At 38.9% G+C, this 24,090-nt stretch overlaps 1 protein-coding gene across 4 annotated transcripts in view; it reads right to left on the bottom strand.

Annotated features, from left to right (window-relative positions):
• SLC8A1 (solute carrier family 8 member A1) overlaps positions 1-24,090 on the bottom strand; it is a 381,905-nt gene that overhangs the window by 346,909 nt on the left and 10,906 nt on the right. For 2 of the 4 annotated variants that reach the window (XM_019446549.2, XM_019446565.2), the window contains exon 2: positions 2,704-2,774. The exons of the other annotated variants lie outside the window; for them this stretch is intronic. The gene's annotated coding sequence lies outside the window, so the exon portion shown is untranslated. The remainder of the gene's footprint in view (positions 1-2,703; positions 2,775-24,090) is intronic. 4 annotated transcript variants of the gene reach the window in all.

Here is a 24,090-nt window from a genome sequence, read left to right as displayed (position 1 = left end):
TAAATAAAATAAGCTTATTTGGTGTGATTCTTAATATCAAATTTCAGCCAATGGCCAAATATAAATCTTCCTAAAATCCCCATTCCCATTTCTTCTGTTTTTCTGGAAATACCCTTCCTTCACTCTTTAACCAACTCACATTGCCTCACCTCCACTCCAATAGTCCTTATCCTCTTCCCTGCTTTTCTTTTCTCTATAGCACTTAACACCTTCCTACATGTATATATTTGACTAATTAATTATTAATCTGCCTTGTCTCAAAATAATATGTCATGTGAAGACAGAGGTTTTATATGTTTTGCTTATAGCTATATTTGAAGTTCCTAGATAAATGTCTGCCCTATAAATATTTGTTGAATAGATGAAGGAGACTTGTCCAGAATATGAAACGCCACATAGAACATTTTATTTCTATTGTAGCCAATTGAAGGCGATGGCATTATTTCTTTGAGTATTAATGCAGTGGGTAAAGAATATAATCAGATAGACCTACGATTTTTGTTTCTGATAGAAAAATATATTTTTCCTTTTATGCTTCCAGTGGTAAGGAACTCATTACCTCAGGCAAGGTGGATAGACAACTCTGATCTCTCCTATTTTCTTCTTACATTAAACCAAATTCTGCCACTCTGTAAACTGTCCTTAGTGATATTAATTTCAATATAAATTGATATTCAATATAGAGGTAGACATAAATCGGTTTAGGATTGAAAACATGCCTACAAGTTATAGTACTAATAAAAAGATAACTTTCATGATCTAAGGCATTCCATTTAAGATTAGTCCCACTGTTCTCCTTTCTGCAGTGCAAATGATGAGACTGGCTGTCTCTCAGTAGGTTGTCTTCTTGCAAGGCTGGTTTTCACTGATCCCATTATCCTTGATCAGGACAATTGCCCTCTAGCTATATGATTTTAACTATGGCATCCTGGCTTGGGAAGCAATGTTATCAGATGATGTTTTTAAAAATTTTTAATGTTTATTTATTCTTGATAGAGAGGGAGAGACAGAGCATGAGCAGGGAAGGGGCAGAGCCAGAGGGAGACACAGAATCCGAAGCAGGCTCCAGGCTCTGAGTTGTCAGCACAGAGCCTGATGCAGGGCTTGAACTCATGAACCCCAAAATCATGACCTGAGCTGAAGTCAGATGCTCAACCGACTGAGCCACCCAGGCACCCTGATATATTTAGCCCTAACGGATTATCTTTTCTATAATTACTAGTCGTAATCTGCAGTCTTTGTTTTCTTCTTTGGGGCATCTGTTTAATCTGCATAATGAAGCCTCATCTCATGGCTACTAGATAGAGTACCAGAAAGGGAAATTTACTTTTGGACAAAAATATATATGATTTCTCAGAAAAGGATACTGTCTCAATGGTAAGATTAAATATATCTTTCAATTTCTTTTTTTTTTTTTAAGTTTATTTACTTATTTGGCGGCGGGGGTGGGGGGAGGGAGGGCGGGCAGAAAGAGAGAAGGAGAAAAAGAATCCTAAGCAGGCTCTGTGCACTCAGCATGGAGCCAGATGCAGGGCTTGAACTCACTAACTGTGAGATTGTGACCTGAGCTGAAAGCAAGAGTCGTATGCTTAACCAACTGAGCCACCCAGGTGCCCCAAATGTATCTTTCAATTTCTAATTACTTTGAAATCATACCTCCTAAAGTTTTGATGTCAACTTCTTTTTTCCTCCACAGTGCCTTCTAATATTTTGATATTGTTTTCAGTAATGAGTATAATGGTAGCTGACATTTCTATATTGACTATAATAGTAGCTAAAATTTATTAAATGTACTTAGCGCTGCTCTGAACACTTTATAAGTATGAAGTTACTTAATCTTCTTACCAGCCCTTCGACATAGTTGCTGATAGTATCTATGCTTTAAAGTTAAAGAAACTGAGGTACAGAGGCGGGGAGTAAATTTAGGCCGTTTGGTTCAGGAGAAGCGTGCTCATGACCACAGTGTTAGAGCTTAAATGGATTCACATTTGGATTCATGTTTGCAAAGCTTTAGTTATTTGTGTGTGCAAATAAGTTGAAACAATAGTCTAAGAGTATACTAAAAACCTTTGTGGAAAGAGGAAGACATAATGAATGCAAAAAAAAATCATGACTTTCTTGGAGTTCTAAGAAATGTATGTAACTAAAATAATCAAGGTATTTAACTATGTCTTCATCATCTTAAATTTAGTTATAAAATAATTACTTAGGGATCTATCTGTTGATAGCTTAGTGTCTTAGATAAGCAGTTTTTGAACTTTGTGGGCCCAATTATACTCTTAAAAATCAGTGAGGGCCTAACAGAGCTTTTGCTTTTGTGGTTATATCTCTGGCTATTTATTAGAAATTAAATTTATTAGAAATTAAAACTAAGAACGTATTCGATATGAAGTTACTCATTCAACAAAAATCATAATATGTCCACTACATGTTAACATAAATTTTTACCAAGATAACTACATTTTCTATAACAAAAATATTCAGCAGTGAGAATGGTCTTGCTTTCCAGATCTGCAAATGTTGCTAACGTTTGGCTTAAGAGAAGGCAGCTGGATTTGCATATCTGATTTTCCATTTAATCGGATTTGTCGCAATATCACGCACTATGTAACTTCTGGAAAACTCCAGTGTATGCTTGTGAAAAGATGAAAAAGAAAACGGCAAATTACACCTTCATATTATTATGAAGGAAAGAGCATTCACCTGAAAGAATTTCCAACACGTTCAGCAGCACCCGCATCACACTTTGAGAACTGCTGTCTTGCAATGACTGACTAGGAGAAACATAAAATAAACCTTAGGACTTCCCATAGATACTTACATAAACTAGATTCTCCTACTTTCAGTTCTATTTAAAAAAGAAACCAAAACAGCAACAAAAAAAACAACCACATCGCTTTCTATGATGTTTCCGAAGTTTTAAGGAGTTCAGAGGAATTTTGCTCCCCTCAGCAATTTTCTATTCAAAATGTAGTTAACAACCTTAACATATTGCCAGACTTGTTTTATCTCTAAAGAGCTTTTGTTTCCTTTGAAAGCATGGAACTAAATAAGTAATGAGGAATTAAAAGCAATTTTTACAAGTCAGTTAAAGCATTTTGAGGACAATTGTGGACTGTTTTGATTTTGCTGTGCAAGTGTAGGATTCTCTTGACAACTATGATCTTTTCCTGTTGGCATACTCTTCATATCATCCAATCTGCAACAACCTATTTTCCTTTGTTTTCCTCTAAAGGGACCTTATACAGTCTCTGGGTCCAAGGCCTAAAGCAGAGTGTTGTCTCAGTTTCCCAGGGCCACCACAGGCTATTGTCCAGACTCCTTTGCCTCGATACCTGCTGGAGTTCATGCATTCATTTAGGGCTAGAGAGATCAAATCTTACCCTTCTGAGGTTTGCCTTAGACTGAAAATAGACAAAGATATAATCTAATGTTAGATAATAATAAGCCCTAGAAAAAACTTAATCATGTCATGGGGATAAAGAGTGACAAAGAAGGGATTTAGGTAAAGTAGGCAGAGAAGGCCTCCCTCAGCAGGTGACATTGGCCTAGACATCTGAATAAAGTAAGGGAAAAATCTATTTCTGGGGCAAGGGGAGTTGTGGTAGAGGTCCTAGAAAATGCTAATTCCCTCATGCCAAGAAGCTTGGATTCTTTGCATTTGAGGAAAGAGCAGGAGCCAGTGTGGCTGGAGCAAAGAGAACAAATGATAGAAATATAGGAAAGGAGATGAAGACCAAGAGAGGTTGTAACAACTTATTCTAAGAGTGCTGGAAACTAATGGAAGGTAGGAAGCAGAGGACTGACATGTTTGAAGAGAATCGCTCCACTGTGGGGAACTGCCTCAGGGGCATGATGGAAGCAGGAAGGCCTGCGTGGGGAGAGTTGCCAGTGGCTTTCACTAGGATGTTAGCAGCGGGAAAAGAGGGATCCAATCTGAGATCTAGTTGGACGGTAGAAACAACAGAATTCGTTGATGGATCAAAAATGGGATATATGAAAAAGTAAGAAAACAAGGCTAAGTGGATTTTTCTGTTGAGCTGCTGGGTGAATGTAGTTTGCTCTTTACTCTCATAGGGAACGTAGGGGTGAGAAATGAAAAGTTTGGTTTTGAATGTATTAAGTTTGAGATGCCTAGTAGAGCTCTAAGAAGGGACGTTGACGTCTCGGTTGAGAATGTGAGTCTGAAACACAGGGTTGTGGCCTGACACAAAAACTGGAGCATGAGTGACATGTGCATCGTTGCTAAAATCCATTTAAAAAGTTGGGAGCACGCTGGAGCCTGGTACCTCCAGTATTAGCTTTGTCCTGATGATATGACTATATCAAGAAGGCTAGAGTATCTTGTGAGAAATGTACATTTCTTTTCTCTCCAAAAAAAAAAAAAAAAGAAAAAAAAAAGCTAATTGCAATGGAGAACATGCACTATTCTCTTGATTTCTGAGCATCTAGGAATAGCGATCACCCATTTCAGATTTTCCAACATAATTACCTCTCCGTAGTCTGTCTTGTTCACTCCGTTTACATCACCAAATTTAATGCCTACTGCGTATTAAGTACTCATTAAATTTTTGAAGGTGTGAGGGAAACATTAAATCAATGAATAAAAAGTTAACTGTCTATTTTCTCTGATATTTTGGTCTGGAAAATATGGTTATGATTAATGTACAGGTACATCTTACAGCAAATGTAATATTGCAATGACAGTGTGATGCGTTATTTGTAGCATTCGGTGTTTAAAAACATATAATACTATCCTCTGAAAACAGGAATAGAAAGCTTGTCAAATACATACGTAAATTTCTTGGGCAACATAATCTTTTAAAATTTATGTAGTGATTTTAAAGTTTACTTATTTATGTTAAGAGAGACAGAGACAGCGCAAGTGGGGGAGGGGCAGAGAGAGAGAGGAAGAGAAGGAATGCCAAACAGACTCTGAGCTGTCCGCACAGAACCTGATGCGGGGTTCGAACCCACGAACTGTGAGATCATGACCTGAGCCGAAATCAAGACTCTGAGGCATAACCGACTGAGCCACCCAGGTGCCCTTAAAATTTATTTTAGTAGGCTGAACTACCATGGAGTCTGAAGAAAACGTCAGGTTTCTTTTATCTTAACAGACAGAGGACCTTACCATGTAGTCCTAGATTGGGGAGCTAAGGTTTTGTAGCTCCCTATTCCTGGAACCCTCTGAATGCCCGCGAGTAAATCAGTTCAGTCCTCTGTGCTTCAGGCTGTTATCTGTAAAATAATCCGCCTGCTCCTGTCTCCCTACCCCCTCCCTATTTCTTTGTCTCATGTTATTAAAAAGAGGTAATTTCTTGGGGGACCTGGGTGGCTCAGTCGATTAAGCATCCGACTTCGGCTCAGGTCATGATCTCACAGCTTGTGAGTTCGAGCCCCGCATCGGGCTCTGTGCCGACAGCTCAGAGCCTGGAACCTGCTTCGGATTCTGCATCTCCGTCTCTCTCTGCCCCTCCCCAGTTTGTGCATGCACGTGCTCTCTCTCTGTCTCTCAAAAATAAATAAACTTAAAAAAAAGAGGTAATTTCTTGACACTTAAACAATATTTTAGAAATGATTGCTCAACTTTACAGTCACTACCCAAATGAAAAAGACTTTTGACCTTTTGCTGAGGGAAGAAAAGGGGGTCAGTTGGCATGGAAACGTTTTCTTCCTTTGGCTGAAGATGAACTTAACTGCATTTTTTTTTCTGCTCTGTACACTTAAGCTGCATGGGTAATTTATCCTTGAGTTGAACTGCTGAGTTTCAGTAGGTGTGTGTGTGTGTGTGTGTGTGTCCGTGCATATGTGCCTGTGCGTGTGCATGTTTGTGTATGCACAGAGACTTGGTCGACATAGGAACTAAATGCAAAGACACTGGTTGGTAAACTTTCAAGAGGCCTAGAGTAGGCTCAGTAAATGTTCATTTCTTAATTAGAGTAGCTTGATGTGGCACAACGAATTTCCAGAATAGTTGTGACCCAGTACTTTTCAGGAGCTATCCGGACTGCAGCTTGGAAAAAAAGTCAGAGATGATCACAATGTGTTAACATCTTTTCAGAAAAAAAAAAAAAAAAAAAAAGCTCTATTAATACATAGCATTATTATTATTCCAGCCTGCCTCCTTCGGCCACACATTTTGGCATCAAATTGTAAAAATCCAGTGATACAATTTCTGGAGGGTTGTTTCACTCTCCCTCTTTTGCCTGTTCATTAATATTGTTTGAGAGGTAATTTCTTTTTTCTGCCTTTTTATATTCAGCTGTATCTTGGTTGGGGGTGATAGAAGTCCTTTTCTTTCTCAGTTTTTCTGCTCTCCACACATACATTGTCTCTCTTCTTCACACACACACACACACACGCACACACAATTAGCAAGTCACTTGTTTAAGGCTGTCCTACTTGTCATAGGGAGGACAGTTGTTATTTGAGCCATAATCAGCATAGTACTGCGCTGAAACAGGCAGGTGTCTTTCAGTCCCTGTTTACATATTGCTGAGGCCGACTCAACTCAGTGTGACCTTTACAGAGCTAAACTATCCCAACAAATCGCAATCGGCCGTCATCTTTGTATTTACAAATTCAAACAGTGAAAAAATTATTTAAAGCCACGTGTGTTAGAGAATCAAATGTACTGTCCATTTAAAAACCTATGATTTCATTTGAGGAATAAAAAGTCACGTGCTGAGTTTTTTCATTATACATAGACATTTGCATTATACATATATACATGATACATTTTTCCTGTACATATAGAGTGCGTGTTTCTCTCCCTTTTAAAAGATCAGTTTCTGATGGGTTCCAAAGGATCTCAGTGATAGCGAGATTTCAAGATAATTTTATTCTTTGATGGGTTTTCTGGGGAATTTCACGTCCGTTTCACGGGCTATTGCATTTCATGATTGATCAACTAATTTTAAATTTCAGGAAAACTTGCAAGTCCATCAATTCAGCACTAATTCAGAATGTGCAAACATTTAGACAGTGATTGTTACTGAATAAACATTTAAAATATCTGACTAAATTTCTGAGGTCCTTTTGGGGGAAATTCAATTCTAAATCAGTATTTTAAGAAAATAAATGATTAAAAGGATATCAGGATTTATATATTTTGTATGCAATTTTAACTTACACATTTAAAATTGATTTTTTTTTTTTTAATTTTTTTTTTTATTTATTTTTGGGACAGAGAGAGACAGAGCATGAACGGGGGAGGGGCAGAGAGAGAGGGAGACACAGAATCGGAAACAGGCTCCAGGCTCCGAGCCATCAGCCCAGAGCCTGACGCGGGGCTCGAACTCACGGACTGCGAGATCGTGACCTGGCTGAAGTCGGACGCTCAACCGACTGCGCCACCCAGGCGCCCCTAAAATTGATTTTTTGTGTCAATTTTTTTTTTGTTGTTTACAGCATATAGTCACAGTGAATTCATTGTTCCACTAAAACCTGAAACCCAAATTGTTGATATACTACTTATCTTTTAATCAGGATTTTTCTCAGGCTTAGGAAAATCAGAAGTGTTCTTTAAATTCATAGAAATCTTTCTCTTGGTCACCTGGCTGGATACCACTTTTTCCCTCAAGTTTTCCTGATACAGAGATTATCGTGATAAATACTTCTTACATTCCATAGATGAGGAAACAGAAATTTCTCATCTTGGTTAGAAAGAGAAAACACACCAGGAGAAATAAACAGAGTTTTTGTGTTCCTATCTCTTAAAACACTACCTTCATTTATTTTTTTTTTTAATTTCTGTAATGTTTATTTATTTTTGTGTGTGTGAGAGAGAGAGAGTTAGCAAGGGAGGGGCAGAGAGAAAGGGAGCACAGAATCTGAAGCAGGCTCCAGGGTGCAAGCTGTCAGCACAGACCCCGACGTGGGGCTCGAATTCATGAACTGTGAGATCATGACCCAAGCCCAAGTCGGATGCTTACCTGACTGAGCCACCCAGATGCCTCTCGCTTCATTTCTAATTGAGAAAGATCACTAAAATATGAGTGATAAATGTTTCCATCTTATCTTGGATTATAAGGTGCTTTGACATCTTAAGACTTCTGGACTTGTGGAAAACATTTTAAAAGTTGTGAATATGGGAGAAAAATGCAAGACTATTTAACATCACTTGCACTGTTTATCTCTTCATAGTGGTCCATTTAATAGCTGTGTAACTGCTTATCCTTAGTCCCCACCCATGGGCTGCTCATTAATGGACCCGGGCAATTTCTTCCTGACACCACATCTATTGATACAGCTATGAAAATTGACTGAGGACCAATGATAAGGTTTCCGTAGTGACTCGATTTTACCGAGGAATGAGAGAAAAATGGGACAAGGAAAGGTCATATGATAAAAAAACTGCATAGTTTCATTACTGTTTTTTTTTTTTAATTACACTCTGATTTTCTGTGGTGCCAATGGAGAGGCCATCAACATTTATTCTTTAGAACTAAAACAAACAAAAAAAATCCCTCATGAAACACTGAAAGAGGAAACCAAAAGTTGCTCTCTTCCCCAAATGCAGTGCTTTTGGTTGCCAAAGGTTAGTTGCCCTAATGATGCTTTGATGAAGGAGGTTGAGTGTATTAGTTGAATCCCAACCAACAGTTCTTGTTGGGGTGCAAGGTGCTCATTTCCAAGTTGTGCAGAACACATTGGCCACTCTAGAATACATCTCTTCTCTCTGTCCCTATCTCATGAGGAATGAATGAACTCAATGACATGGTAAGAGAGGAAGACCATGATATTGTGCAGCATTTGCAAACAGTACTCACTGTCTAATCTTACATTTTGAAGAGATTCATCAGTGTCTATAATTGCATTGATTTGGTGCTTAAGCACAAATATCTAGTAACATAAAAGATCACAACCACAACCTTTTCATTATAGAGATATCCTTTAATGTGGAAGGGGGAGAGAGGAGTGTGTTCTTTGCCGTTAGATACAAGGGCAATTTATTGGTTCTGAGGTATATTGTATCGTAGCATTTTAAGGTTTAGGCTGTGAATGTCACCGCACATACAAATGAATGCTATATTTATTTGTAAGTGCCATGGTGTTGGGAGGACAAAACAGGTTTTGGATTCAGTCATACCTGGGGTTGAATCCCTGCAACATGTTAGCTATGTGATTTTATGCAAGATTATTTCATCTGCTTGGGTTTTAGTTTTCTTCCTCAAAGAGGAACATGGCACCTTTCTTGCAGGATTGCTCTAAACATTCAACAAGATCCTATTTGGAGAACATGTAACAGTGTGTCTGAGAAAGAGTAACATTAACTCTTAGATCCCTCTTCTCTCCCCAGAAGAGAATATAGCTTGATTTGGGTTAATAGAATCCCCTATTGTAGAGAATGATCATAATCTTCACCACTGGGCTTATGAGTAGGGGAAGAAAATGAAATATTTTGTTTATTCTTGAAAATAAACCAAAGAAGAACGAATTGTTCACAAGTCTTAACGCTTTTAGACAAGTTGTGTTTACGTGCTGAAAAGTGGGATCTCAGCTTTTCACATCTCCACCCCTTTCTGTCTGTCTCAAAATCCCAAGTATGCCTTGCCTTGGGCAAATCCTGAAAGAGGAGGACAAATTTCTGATTCTTCCACAGAACCTTCTGATCCTTCTTTTGATTGGTGCTTTCTGAATCAGGATTATGCAGTCTAAAGTTAGAATTTCAGAGCTGGAAGAGCTATTACAACAGTGTCTTAAATCTTAAGGCACATGAAAATCACCTGAGAAGCTTGATCAAAATGGAGATTTGCAGCGCCTATCCCAAAAGATTCTCATTTGGGAGGTATAAGCTCCCCGTTCCTGCATTTTTTTTAGATTATTTGAAAGTTGTTATGTAAATTCCAGTTCTTTTACATACAGTGTCATGTTAGTTTCAGATGTAGAATTAAGTACAATTGAGTACGATTCAGCACTTTCACACATCACCCAGTGCTCATCACCACAAGTGCACTCCTTAATCCCCGTCTCCTATTTAACCACAGCCCACCCACCTCCCCTCTGGTAAACAAATATCCCAAGTATCTCTGATTCAGTTGGCGACACACCCACGTAGACCATCTCCGGCCTTAGGGCTGCCTAATTCAAGGTTCTAACTAGTGCAGGCGTCTTACAGCTTCTGATTCAGCTGAGCTGCCAGGGGAGGCTTTGGATTTTGTGTGAACGGAAGCTTACACAGTTTGGAGTCTGTGTTAAGAAATGAAACAAACAAACAAAATAGTTACTTTTGTAAATGTTACCAAAGCATAGGATCATGTGAACATGTTACCAGGACTTCTCCCTGGGCCTGGGAAGGGACCCATGGATATGAGGGTCCCCGGACATAAGCTTCCAAGCTTCACAGTACGTTTATTTCTGAGTCCCACCATGGCAATCCAACCTTGTTATTGTCCCTATTTTACACAATGAAGAAACTGAGGAATGTAACTTGCTATGGCCAAAGAGCTAGTAAGTGGCAGAGCTCGGATTTGAATCCAGGGCCTGTCTCCAGAGCCTTTGTTCTTTTTACCATGACAACATAATCTCTCTTCCAGATAGTTCCTGTTTTCTGAAAACCATACAGAGACGATACTTCGTCTTATTTCTGTTACAGGACCCACAGTTACACTCTTACTAGACGAAATAAAGGGCTGATGACAACAAATAAATAGATAAAATGATTAGTCGAGTAGTTTTGCATTGTTGATTACTATGAAGTTACTCTCCTTGTATATTTTTATATTTTATTTTTTTTAATTTTTTTTTTAATGTTTATTTATTTTTGAGACAGAGAGAGACAGAGCATGAACGGGGGAGGGTCACAGAGAGAAGGAGACACAGAATCTGAAACAGGCTCCAGGCTCTGAGCTGTCAGCACAGAGCCCGACGTGGGGCTCGAACCCACGAACCGTGAGATCATGACCTGAGCCGAAGTCGGACGCTTAACCGACTGAGCCACCCAGGTGCCCCATATTTTTATATTTTAAAATCTAAATTTAAAACACACAATCACTCAGAATATGTATTGAGACATACCTGATAAGTAGTTGATGAAGGCTCTGGGGGATTAAAAGTAAAAGAAGATACATCTATCACCCTGGAAATTTATAATCTAATGAGCCAAGGGTGTTCATAGAGTGGGTGGTATATCTCAAGGGTGAGATAACCCTGAACTTTACAAACAGCTTGAGCAACTATGTGGAAGGCTTCCACATTTAGTGAGGAGAGAAAGCATAATCCTAACCTCCACAAAAGAATAGCTACATTAAACAAAACCAAAACAAAACAAAATTAAAAAACAAACAATGAAAGAAACAGCTAATTGTTTAGTCCAATATTCTGTTAGCAACATGCCCCTCCCTTTTAGCTGCTTAGAATAAAGATGACTTTGCCGTGAACAGCGGGCACATGACTAAGTTCTGCCTGATGAGATCGAAACAGAAATGTTATGTGAGAACTTCCAGAAAACCTTCTTAAAAGACAGCTGACTGCTCCCTTTGTTCCTTTCTCTTCCCCTTTCTCCTTTCTGCTGGCTCCAGTGTGGATTTATGGCTGGAATTTGAGCAGCCACTGTGGTCCATGAGGCAGTGTACTAAAGTTTGCAAAGCGTCAGGATACGTAGGAGTCATAGTGACCATGAAGCTGCTCTATCAGGCTTGAACTGTTTACTTCCAGATTATGTTCACCAGAGAGAGAGAGAGACCACGATTTATTTAAGAAATGTTTATTTGGGGTTTCTGTCATTTACAGCTGAATTTAATCCTAACTTATAAAAACGTGTACCATGAATGCTAACCCCAACTGTCATTGTGTTAAGAAGATTTTAATTGTATCAAGTAGGTATAACTAACACTCTACAACTACACTTTAAATAAAAAAAGCCAAATGCATCATTATTATGCACCCAAATAAACACTTACAAACTCTCACTCTGGGAGAAAATATGATCATTTCAATCATACCATGTTAGTCAAATTAGCATTAAATCTTTTTCTTTGTAGTGTGTTCAGATGATTTGCATACATAGTTTCTTCCAAATTAGGTCCCTGTAGTGGATATTTATTGTATTAAAGGTAGTTAATAAAATTTATTCTACCGATGCTAGAATTTCTAGCAAAAAAAAAAAAAAAAAAAGAGAATATATTGTATATATAGTACCTTTCTGGTGATGCTCAAAAAATATGATGCAGAAGATTCCGTATATGATCTGAGCATATCAGGCATTCAGTGTTTGTTGAATGAATAATTTGATAAATAAATACTGTTCTACAAATAGCACCATTGGTGGCTATGATGCAAATGAAAGCATCTGAGATACAGAGGAAGTTGGTGGAAAGTGAAACAAATCATTTTCATGGGATAAGAGGAAATGTGTAGATGGTAGGAGCAGATGTTTGATCATTGGAGCAGGATCAACAATGCAATGCTTGGAGAACCAATAGCACTTATGAGAAATCAGCCATATTGTAAAATAATCACTTTTAGAGGGATTAATAATTAATTAAACTAACAAAGCATGATATTTCAGAAAAGAGAAAATTGATTTCTTCCAAATGAATTGATTAATTCAAGGACCAGAGAAAGAATCAATTGTTCAATAATGATTTGTTGAAATCCTGTTAAGTGATCAACACTGGGAGATGACATATACTCTAAATGTGCCTCAATGCTATGTCTATTACTTGTAATTTTAATGCTAGTAATTCACAGTCAAACATGTTCTGTATTTTCCCCAATTGACCGCATTTTTTGTTTGTCTCATAGATATCATAGTTATAGAGGTGGAAGAGATCTTGAAGAGTGTTTCACTAATATTTAGGCCAAATTTTGCTGAATGCAATTTTTTACCTGCAGGGCATTTTTTTTTAAATCATAAACAGGCTTGGTATAATCTCTTTTTTAAAAAGTAGGCTAGGGGCACCTGGGTGGCTCAGTCATTGATGTGTCTGACTTCAGCTCAGGTCATGATCTCATGATCTGTGAGTTCAAGCCCAGCTTCAGGCTCTGTGCTGGCAGCTCAGAGCCTGGAGCCTGCTTCGGCTTCTGTGTCTCCTTCTCTCTCTGTCCCTCCCCCACTCACATTCTATTTATCTCTTTCTCTCTCTCTCTCTCTCTCTCAAAAATAAATAAACATTAAAAGAGAGGGCGGGGGGGCGCACCTGGGTGGCTCAGTCGGTTTGAGCGTCCAACTTGGCTCGGGTCATGATTACACAGTTCGTGAGTTCAAGTTCCACGTCAGGCTCTGTGCTGACAGCTCAGAGCCTGGAGCCTGCTTCGGATTCTGTGTCTCCCTCTCTCTCTATCCCTCTCCCACTTGCACTCTGTCTCTCTCTCTCAAAAATAAATAAATGTCAAAAAATTTAAAAATAAAAAAGTAGGCTATCCATGATAATGATGTATAAATAGCATGACTATGTTACATATATTTAATGTGGCTTCCCATAGTACTATATGCTTTTCTGTTGTCTATGCATTTTCATGTTGTTTGTATAGAACTGCTACATCCATTCTATAAGCACTTTAAAGTTTGGTTGCTATTTTTTCATCACTCAGCTCACTAGGGAATATGGTATTTCCTTAAGAAAACTTTCCCTGGTTACCCAGACCAGATTGGATCCCCTGCTATGCACCCTATACTTCTAGAAATACACATACCATAAGTGTAATGAGTTAAAAATGTAATTTGTGTTTAATATCTAGCTCTTCAACTGCAATATAAGAGCAAAGAGTGTTCACTCCAGTGTTCCCAGCATAGTACCTTGCACAAAGTATGGGCACCCAGCATAATGCCTGGCTCATACAAAGTGCCCAATAAATTATTGCATGCATGAATGAACACAACGGGTAGTCATTGAGAACCTACTTTGTGCTTCCCACAACTGTGCAAATTATTTAATAGCAGGAGTTTGATTTGGGGCCCTTTTTCTTGGCCAACCTACTACTTTGCTTCATCTGAGATTGCTGATTTCATACTCAGGCCCCTTAAGAATAATTCTCCTTTGTTCCTTCAATTAGTATCTGTTTTCACATGCTATGTGTGAAGCTGAATTTATCTTTGGAAACTTGCACTTACTGATAATTTGCTAATTGTATAATTTTTAATGAATTGTGGGGTTCCTTGGTTGGCTCAGTTGGTTAAGCATCCGACTTTGGCTCAGGTCATGATCTCACGGTTCATGTGTTCGAGCCCTGTGCCCGTATCTGTGTTGACAGCTGGGAGACTGGAGCCTGCTTGGGATTCTGTGTCTCCCTCTCTCTCTGCCCCTCCCCCACGCTTGCTCTGTCTCCCACTCTCTCAATAATAAAATAAACATTAAAAACCAATAATAAATAAAGTATTTCAATTGCAAAGTGCCCTTAAAGACTATACAGTCCGAAATATTTTGTAATAAAATATTTCCTTCACTGACATATCTGAAAATTAGTTGTCTGGCACTCTTCGAACACTTTTAATCACCCTCAGGAAATACACTTCTTTGCAAGGAAGCACAACCCCTTGTTGTACCTCTGAAATCATTGGAAACTTCTTTATGTTGTTTGGAGCTCTTCCATGCTATAAAATCTCCAGGGGGTGCTGTTGTTATACTCTAAACAAAACCCTTAGCTTTTGGATGATGGGCCTCTCCATATGGGAAGATAGCTCTTATGTCTTCTCAAATAAATGTAAACACCCATGTCTCCTCCACCTGTGTGCCGCTCAAGTTTTTCCCAGATGTTTTGCCTTTCTCATTTATATTTCATTCATATATTTATATTTTAACTCTTCAAAAATGAGTATATAGTATTCCCCAGGTGAACAATTTGGGGCTTTGGACAATAAGGATTTTGCCTTAGGTAAGGATTCCTTCATAAGGATCACAGGATTCAATAGTAACTCACTGGCAGTTTGTCCTACGATCACAGGGCATGATACGAGGACTTGTTTTGTAAGGTAAACTGTGCCCAGTGCCACAGGAAAACGAATAGCCCAATCACTGGGAGAGGCACAGTTATATTTTATCAATTCATTTCTGTTCACAAATGTCAATGATAATGAACTCATCAACCATCGCTTTGGACTGATCTACGTATCTTCTCCACTTTGACAGGCTGATGATACGAAGGAATGAAATTGTTTATGCTACAGAATTTTAAAGAAATGATCAACAAATTTATTCAAACAATGTCTGCCAGAAAAATACATTCATGTTGTAAGAGAAATAATACAGACTGCGAAAGAGAGTATTGATATCCTCTGCCTCATTCTGAGTATCAAATACGATGGCATTTATTTCAGCATGCCTCAGTCTGGATGCTTAATTCTGTTCTTAGACAATAAGATCTATTCCTCTTTCTAACAATTCTCATACTCCATAGTGGGTATTATGTGAGCCATTCTGATGTTTTAAAATTTTTGAAAATTGTAACACTTTTGCAAAACAATATCCAGAAGGAAAAGTTAGAAGGAATACGTAGAAATGGGAAAATATGTCCAAGAACACCATAGGAGTGAGGTTTCCTATTGGTATCGTCCTAATTTATTGCCTACAATATTGTTACATAAATATTTTTTGAAAAGATGGTATAAATAAACCAAGCATTGTTGAAATATACACTTCATTTTTTTCCAATTATTCAATCTACAATATGCATTACATGTAGGAAATATGCCAGGCTATCAAGCTGCCAGAGGTTTAAAACACATCCTGTCAGGCTTCGTTGAGGAGGTTGCATTAGAAATGAAATATGTAAGATGTAGAAAGCCATACTGTTAGACACGGATTTATCACTACTCAGATTTTCTCCTTAATGTTTGGTAATTGTCAACAATTTAGATCCACAATGTACATTTTCCCCAAGTATCCTAGAAATTACTTTAGTTATAGAAGATGGCTGATTGGGGAGAACATTTCACCTTTCTCTCTTTTTTTAGTTCTCCAATTGATGTTAAGTCTAGTTTGGATTTTTCTTCCAAAACTAATGTCTCAGATCTCCTAATGACCTTTTATTTTGCTTGAATCCAGCAGCATGGAAGTCTTTACTATTCTGGAAGTTTTGGCAAAGATAATTGGATATATTGACACAGTACAGGGAGGGGAAAAAGCGTCTTCCAACTCACTACTCCACACGACAACCGCAGTTCAACTGAGATACTTCCTTTAAAATAAGCAAAATTGCCATCTCTCCCTCCTTTGGTGTTCACTCTGACTCCAAGGAGAGAGGAACAGGAATGAAAGGAGCCCGTTGCGGTGCCTGCTGACTCAGACTGGTTTTCCCACCGCTGCTAAAAAGGCAGAGCAGGCTACATAATTGAGAAAGCTTAATGGTTGGCCATGGCTTTGACACAGACACTTGGGCTTAAGCACTTTTTCATGCCCCGGTAAGTAAATTGTTAATGGACAGATAACACCATCTTAATCTCTGACACTACTTCATGGAAAAACCATACACCCAGTCCCAGGGAAGGAGAATTTTAAAATAATAGTACACGAGGTTAAAAAGTTTAAAGCCAGCGGACTGCCTATCTGGCTTTGGGTTTAGCATTAACCTTCAGATAGGAATGAGTATTTGCGTAAGTTTACCCTTTTAGAGGCATGAGCTATTAAAGGGTGGATAGACAGAAAACTAAAGGTCTTTGTGCATGTGTGAAATATCGCAAGTATCACAAGATTAGATGAAATGCCAGACCAGCCTTTGCTGTCACCACAAGGGGGACACCTTCTGTGTGCAGAAATAAATAGACTGAAAGAAAGTGAAGGCTTTTTTGTCCATATTCCTCCTCTCTCACTCCCCCAAGTTCACTGAGAAAGCTGGTGAAAGACTATAAATGCCTGGGAACTGCCATGAGATAGACTTCAGGAGATTCGGGTCCATTAATATGCTCTTAGGGTTGACTGTTGCCATCTCATTTCATAGATGTGCAGGCAAATTCTCTTGAAACGCGATTCCTAAACGGCTTACTCTCCAGTTTTTTGTTCCTTCTGTGTGTGTTTTTTGTTTTGCCTTTTTTTTTTTTTTGATCCTGCCCAGCACGTGGAAAGAATAAGCATGTTCCCTTTTAGTTGTCAAAAGGGAAGTCTCAGATGCCAGTGTACTTTTCAACAAAACCAACTGCTTTTCTTTTTAAGTAATGTGACCAAAGGGGGTGGGAGGAGGCAAAGAAATCCAAACCTTTCTCATGGTTTACTCACGCATTAATCTCCTTATTCATAGATTGTTTTCCTCCTAACCAAAAGGTGACTCGACTTCACAGGAATTCTCTCCTTGTGCCATTTTAGTATTAAGCATCATTTTATTTCTTTACTTAACTGAGACTTTACAGGACTGTGCTCACGTCTTAGCATTATTAAGACCTTCAAGAGGAGCTACTCATTGTAATATTTCAGGGAGAACAGAGAGGGGATACGCAGTGTTCTCTGACTGAGCCTTCCAACTGCCCCGAGGTAGATTGCAATGGTGTGTGAGACTATGGCCCTGTGACAGCAAAAAGAATGGTAGGCTTAGACATGGAAGATCTGTGCCAGAATCCCACAAGATAGCCTTAATTGTGGAAATAATAATGCTCTAGTGATAACAACTGTTGTTGATTGAGTGCTGACTCTGTGTCAGGCATAACACCGAGTGCCTAACAAACATCTCATGAAGGTGTTGCATCAACCCAGGGACATTATCAGGATCCCTGTTTTACAGATAGGACAGTGAGGCTAAGGTGACACATTGCTGGTCATTTATAGCAGAAACAGAATTCAAAATCAGGTCTCCCTGCTCAGCTTCACCATCTGTAAAGCCAAGGTATAATTTCCCTCATACTTTGCTGTGCTTAAATGGGAGGGCCTGGGCCTTGTACATCAAAAAGAAATACACACACACACACACTCACACATACACACACACATATATATATGGCATAGTATTTGTGTTAAGGACCACATGACATATGGACTAGATGAAGAACTGAAAATGGACTCCTCATAAGGTGGGGTACAAGGCAGAGGAAAGTAGGAAGAACTTTCCTTCCCAGGGTCATGGTTCTATGTCATGTCACCAACCTAAAAGTCTCTTCTTGTTTTTCTGACGTGCAGCATTCCTCCCAGGAGATGCCAGAGAAGCTTTTGTTTTTTATTTTTTTTCACTCTGGTGGTACGGGGACTGTGGCATATTGCTGGAAGGGGAAGTGGGCTGGAGACTCAGTTTTACTTTGGGTTTAGAACATTTCAGTTGGAGAGAGAGGGCAGAAGGCTGGAGGGCCAAAAAGCAGGCAGACTTTGTCCTTTCCCTTGAGACAGATGCAGCATTTAACTCTCAGGCTCCCGCTCTGACAAGAGCCATTAAATGGCGTCTTCACGACCTTCCTCTGTGCGGTTGGTCTCTGAGCAGGAAAAGGATCAGGTCCGTTGGCAGAATTCTACCATAGGAACAATCTCAAAACTTTAGCCAATCAAACAGTTTTCTAAGTCCCCAAGGAGCCAGTACAGCGTCGCCTTATTAAAAAGCCAGTCCTCAGATTTTTATAGCCCAAGGTGAAATGAGGGAACTCACTCGCCTTCACACGGTGATACACTTCTCACAAAATTTATTTGTTATAGTTAAATACACATAACATAAAACTTACTATTCTTAACCATTTTCAAGTGCATAGTTCCATGGTATTCAAGATATTCATTTTACTGTGTAATCAGCACTGCCACCTATCTCCAGAATTTATTTTGCAACAGCACAGGTGAAGCTGGAGAACACTAGACTAAGTGAAACAAGCAAGACATAGAATGACAAACGCTATATGATCTCCCTTACATGTGGAGTAAAAAACAACCAAACGCAACACAACACAAAACAAAGCTCCAAAACCCGAACTCTTAGCAAAAGACATCAGACCTGTGACTCTGAGGCAGAGGGTGGGGGTAGGGGGGAACTGGAGGAAGGTGGTCAACGGGTACAAACTTCCAGCTAAAAGACGAGTAAGTCCCGGGGATGTAACGTACAGACATGGTGACTACAGCTAACACTGTTGTCTGGTATATAGGAGAATCGTTAAGAGAGTCAAATCCTGGGGCGCCTGGTTGGCGCAGTCGGTTAAGCGTCCGACTTCAGCCAGGTCACGATCTCGCGGTCCGTGGGTTCGAGCCCCGCGTCAGGCTCTGGGCTGATGGCTCGGAGCCTGGAGCCTGTTTCCGATTCTGTGTCTCCCTCTCTCTCTGCCCCTCCCCCGTTCATGCTCTGTCTCTCTCTGTCCCAAAAATAAATAAAAAACGTTGAAAAAAAAAATTAAAAAAAAAATAAATTAAAAAAAAAAAAAAAGAGAGTCAAATCCTGAGAATTCTCATCACAAGGAGAATTTTTTTCTTCTGTGTTCTTTCTTTCTTTTCACTGTATCTGTATGAGATGATGGATGTTACCTGAACCTACTGTGCTAATCATTTCACAATGTATGTAATTCAAGCCATCACGGTTCACATCTTAAAAAAAATTTTTTTTTAACGTTTATTTATTTTTGAGACAGAGAGAGACAGAGCATGAGCAGGGAAGGGGCAGAGAGAGAGGGAGACACAGAATCAGAAACGGGCTCCAGGCTCTGAGCTGTCAGCACAGAGCCCAACGCGGGGCTCGAACCCACGGACCGTGAGATCACGACCTGAGCCGAAGTCGGACACTTAACCGACTGAGCCACCCAGGTGCCCCACGGTTCACATCTTAAATTGACACAGTGATGTATGCCAATTGTTTCTCAATAAAACTGGGAGAGAAGAGCTGGTTTCATAGTAACATAGAGTATAAAGGCAGTTACCAGAAACTGGGGAGAGAAGGAAGGGGGGTGTTTAAAAAAGGGATAAAAAGAAAGAAGGGAAGAAAGAAAGAAAGAAAGAAAGAAAGAAAGAAAGAAAGAAAGAAAGGTGGTTGCCAGGGATGGAGGAAAGGAGGAGTGATGATACACTTCTAACATTTTACATGGTGCTGTTAAATCTGTGTTAAAAACAAACACACACAAAAATATTTTTCCCTTACCTACCAAGACACATTCATGAGAACTTTGATGACATTAAGTACGTACAAGTTGTTGTTGTTGTTTCCACCAAGAAACTGGTGAAAGTGTGTGGATATTTTACTTCCACCAGGGAAAAATATGCATCATTTAAATATCATCAATCACTTGGAAGGGGCAACCATGTATTTATGAGGGCAGAGGCAATGTGCCTGCCTTTAAAACACGTGGCTTATTGGAAAACATGGAGAGATGGGTTTTTGTTAGTGTTTTAACCTTTGAGTATTGATGTGGATTCTAAACAGAAACTTCAGTATTTTGGAAGGCAATAAGCACAGAATAATTTTGTTGTGAAGTTTTCAGACCTTTATTCCTTTCATATCCTCTAACTGTTTTTTCTGAAGCTTCCACTCATATATGGAATGCATAATGTTAGGCTTCTTCTTATAAATGTGAATATACTAATTTATTCAAGACTGATTAGAACCTCCCAGATACCTAGCATCTCAGTAAGTGTCGAGGACGCAAAAATGAGTATCTTCTAGGTACTTAATGAATCTTCATTACGGAAAGTTTTAAGTACACACTGAAGGTAAAAAGTTGAAGGTAATGCGGTAATATTTTGAGTTGATTTGTGGGGAGCAAGATGGAGTCAATTCACAATTGCCTCCTCCAATAGCCAGGGATGTCCAAGGATAAAACTCAAAATGTAAGATGTCTGATGTCAATCTGACAAAGATATTGAACACAGGGTATCAATAACATCGGTGAAAAAGAAGCAAAAAGTATAACGCATGGTAAAGCTTTCTGATGGCTGACATCTAGTTGGAACAAATGGGCAAAGATGCTAATCATATTATAGAGAAACATGTGTTATACTAGACAAAGATAAAGATATCTACAAGTCAGTAACACTGAAGAATTGGTAAGCAATGTTTTCTCCAATCTGGATTTAAAAACCGTGCCATTTGGGGCGCCTGGGTGGCTCAGTCGGCTGGGCGTCCGACTTTGGCCCGTGTCATGATCTCACGGTTGATGGGTTCGAGCCCCGCATCGGGCTCTATGCTGACAGCTCAGAGTCTGGAGCCTGCTTTGAATTCTGTGTCTCCCTCTCTCTGCCCCTTCCCTACTCATGCTCTGTCTCTCTCTCTCTCTGTCTCTCAAAAATAAATAAACATTGAAAAAAATTTTTTAAAGAAAAACAAAAATAAAGAAAAAGAAAAAAAAGAAAACCCTGCCATACACTATACTTCTACTATAGTTATACTTCTTCTTATAAGAATGTGAACATGACAAGCCTGATGTTAAAATACAGAATTTCTATTTTGAAGTTTTAAGGCCAAAAGACAAACCAACACCAAAGAGATTCTTTCCATATAAAAAAGGATATTTCATAACATTACCTGTGTTTCTCCTGTGAATACAATTTGACAGTTGTGAGGGACCTTTGGTAAACGTCCAAGTCAGGCTCTTATTTTATGATCAGAGAAGCTTCGATCCAGAAAATGAAAATAAATTTACCGAGATCACAGAACTGGGGCATTGGAAAACCAGGCCTAGACCCCAGTTCTCCCTCCATCATAATCCAGCAATCTTTCCCATATTATTTATGCCAACGGACAATCAATCGGTAGTTACGTTCTGTCTTTGTGATGGAGTTTCCTCTTCTTCATTTTCTCTGTCCCAAGTTGGTTAATACACTTGATACTTATTCCCTTTTTGCAGCTCTGAGAAACTTCAGGTCAGACCTGATCCACCCAAACGTGTGTGCCTTCTCCCCTCTGCAGGCCTCTTCAATCACTACAATCAAATAGTTGAATCATTTGGCCCAAATTCAAATCACGGGCCTGACAGGTCTGGCTGTCCCACTGCCTTTTGGTGACTCATCCATTTAACTTGTAATTTCTTTCAGGTACCTGGACTTTTTTTGTCCTCAATCCAACAGCTTTTCTGAAACACATTTTTACTGCAAACACTAAAAATAAGCTCCAGCTTCCAAAGAGGAAGCACAAGTGGGAGAAATTGGTTTTGAGACTAAATAAATTATAATCATGTAAAACCAAATGGGACCTAGAGATTATTTAGTGCCACCTTTCCTTTGGCTGATTTCAGAAGAGTTCACGTCATTCATTCCTGAGTGTTATTCGTGTCAGCCATTAGTGGAACTGGGATCCAGAAGTAAGTGCCTCTGTCTTTCTGTCTGATGATCTTAGTTGTATTTTTGGAGGAAAATATTGGGAGGGGGGAGGAAAGCAAATTCTTTGTCATGTGTCATGTTTTTAAGACTTCTCACCGATTATTTCATTTGCTCACACCCCCTCAAATGCAGTGTAATCATTGTTATTATCATTCATTTACAAATGACACCTGAAGCTACAGTTGAAATGAGAAGTCACAGCACTGGGAGATGAATTTTGATGCTGGATATATCAACTTTGTACTTTACTTTGAACAGAAACACTATGATAAATAAAGTTGAAAAGTTATGTATCATCTGATACACAATTTTATGATTGTTCACAGACATGATTTCTTCTGTGTTCACGATAACAAAACCTGCCATTTTGAATGATGATTCTCCAGATATAAGATATGGTAGAAAGAGCATGGATTTTAGTGTCAGGTAGATGTACATTCAAATTCGAGCTTGTCCCACTCCCAATGGAGTAGCTCAACAAATGGTAGTCATAATCCTTTTTATTATTATCCTATGTCTGAAAGTAAACCATCTTCCCTTTGGCGGAGGGGGGGGTGGTTTGCTTCGATCGTTTGTTTTGTCCTTTCAATTCCATATAAATGAAATCATATGGTATTTGCCTTCCACTCTCTGGTTTGTTTCACTAAATATAATATCCTCATGGACTATCCATGTTGTTGCAAGTGACACACCACCTTTTGAGGAACAACATATCCTATATTAAATGTGCAGGACAAAAGAGAAGCGTCCAAGTCAGGACATGCTCTTAACGCATCTTTTTATTTCTTTTCCATTTATGCCTTAATTGTCATCAGATGACAAGGCCCGGGGCAATTTATGTAAAAATGAAAAGCCATACCAAGAACGAAGGCTGGGTTTGGGAGCAAATCACGGATGTATCAGTTAGTGAGCAAAAAACCAACATGGACATATGAAAGCCTTCCAAAAGTGTCGCACACACTTTTGACCATGAACGTTACAGCAAGAAGGCATTCCAGTGGTTATGAAGTCCAAACTTCTTCATCCCACAGAGAAAACAGGTCTGGAAAAGATTAGTGACTTGCTAACTATTCACTTTGTGACAGAATGGGATTGTGAAGACAGGATTTAGGGTTTTGAGTGTAGTAGTTTTGCCCCTAGTCTCCAAGCATCGAAATTCATGCCTGTTTAACGATTTACCTCCTCCTGTGGTAGAGTTAGTATTTTTCAAAGAGGACTGTCAGTAATTACTCAGTTGTTAGATGCCAGAAATTATTTGGTTCTCAAGTGGTATCATTTTATCCTTTAAAAAAAAAAATTAAGCAGACCCATTCAGTGGCTACATTCAGGTACCTACACCTTACTCATTATCATTTTTTCCTCACTGGCAAGAAATACTTTGGCTCTAATAAATGGAACAATACAAAACTTAAGTCAAGTTTTAGATGCTATCTAAGTTTTTAGATGTTATCTAAATGAGATATCCACATTGGCCTGAATAAACAGATTATGTGACGAGGTATCCTTGGCATATCTAATTGTGTACATTGGTAAACTGAGTTAAGTTTCCAGATCCAAATGGAGGCACTACTCAAATGATATCTGGTGTCATCAGATTAAAATCCATTTCTAAAAGTATTACCCAAAAGGATTTCAGAACTATCTAAAGATAGAGAATACCACTGTATGGCAAGTACTTCAAACAGTTGGATCAAGATCTGGATAATGTTGCTAAAAATGCTAATGGAAGCTTCTCACTATCACCATGTGTTATTTTTGCCCTCATAACCAGATAAACCTGTGCTTGATTTTTAAAAAGTTATTCTCAGAATATTTCTGGTATTGGAATATAAAATCAGGAAAAAGAATATTCATCTAAAGAAGAAAGATTTCAATCACCCTCTCTTCTGTGTAAGTTCTCTCATTTTGAGGCTGGGCTAGCTTCTGAGGTTGGTGAGTCTGGAGAGCC

Source organism: Panthera pardus, unplaced genomic scaffold (genome assembly GCF_024362965.1).
Source record: "Panthera pardus isolate Hobbes unplaced genomic scaffold, ASM2436296v1 HiC_scaffold_26, whole genome shotgun sequence".
NCBI classification, from domain to species: Eukaryota; Metazoa; Chordata; class Mammalia; order Carnivora; family Felidae; genus Panthera; species Panthera pardus.
The sequence above is the reverse complement of the archived record's forward strand: the minus strand, read 5'-3'. Positions and strand labels throughout refer to the sequence as shown.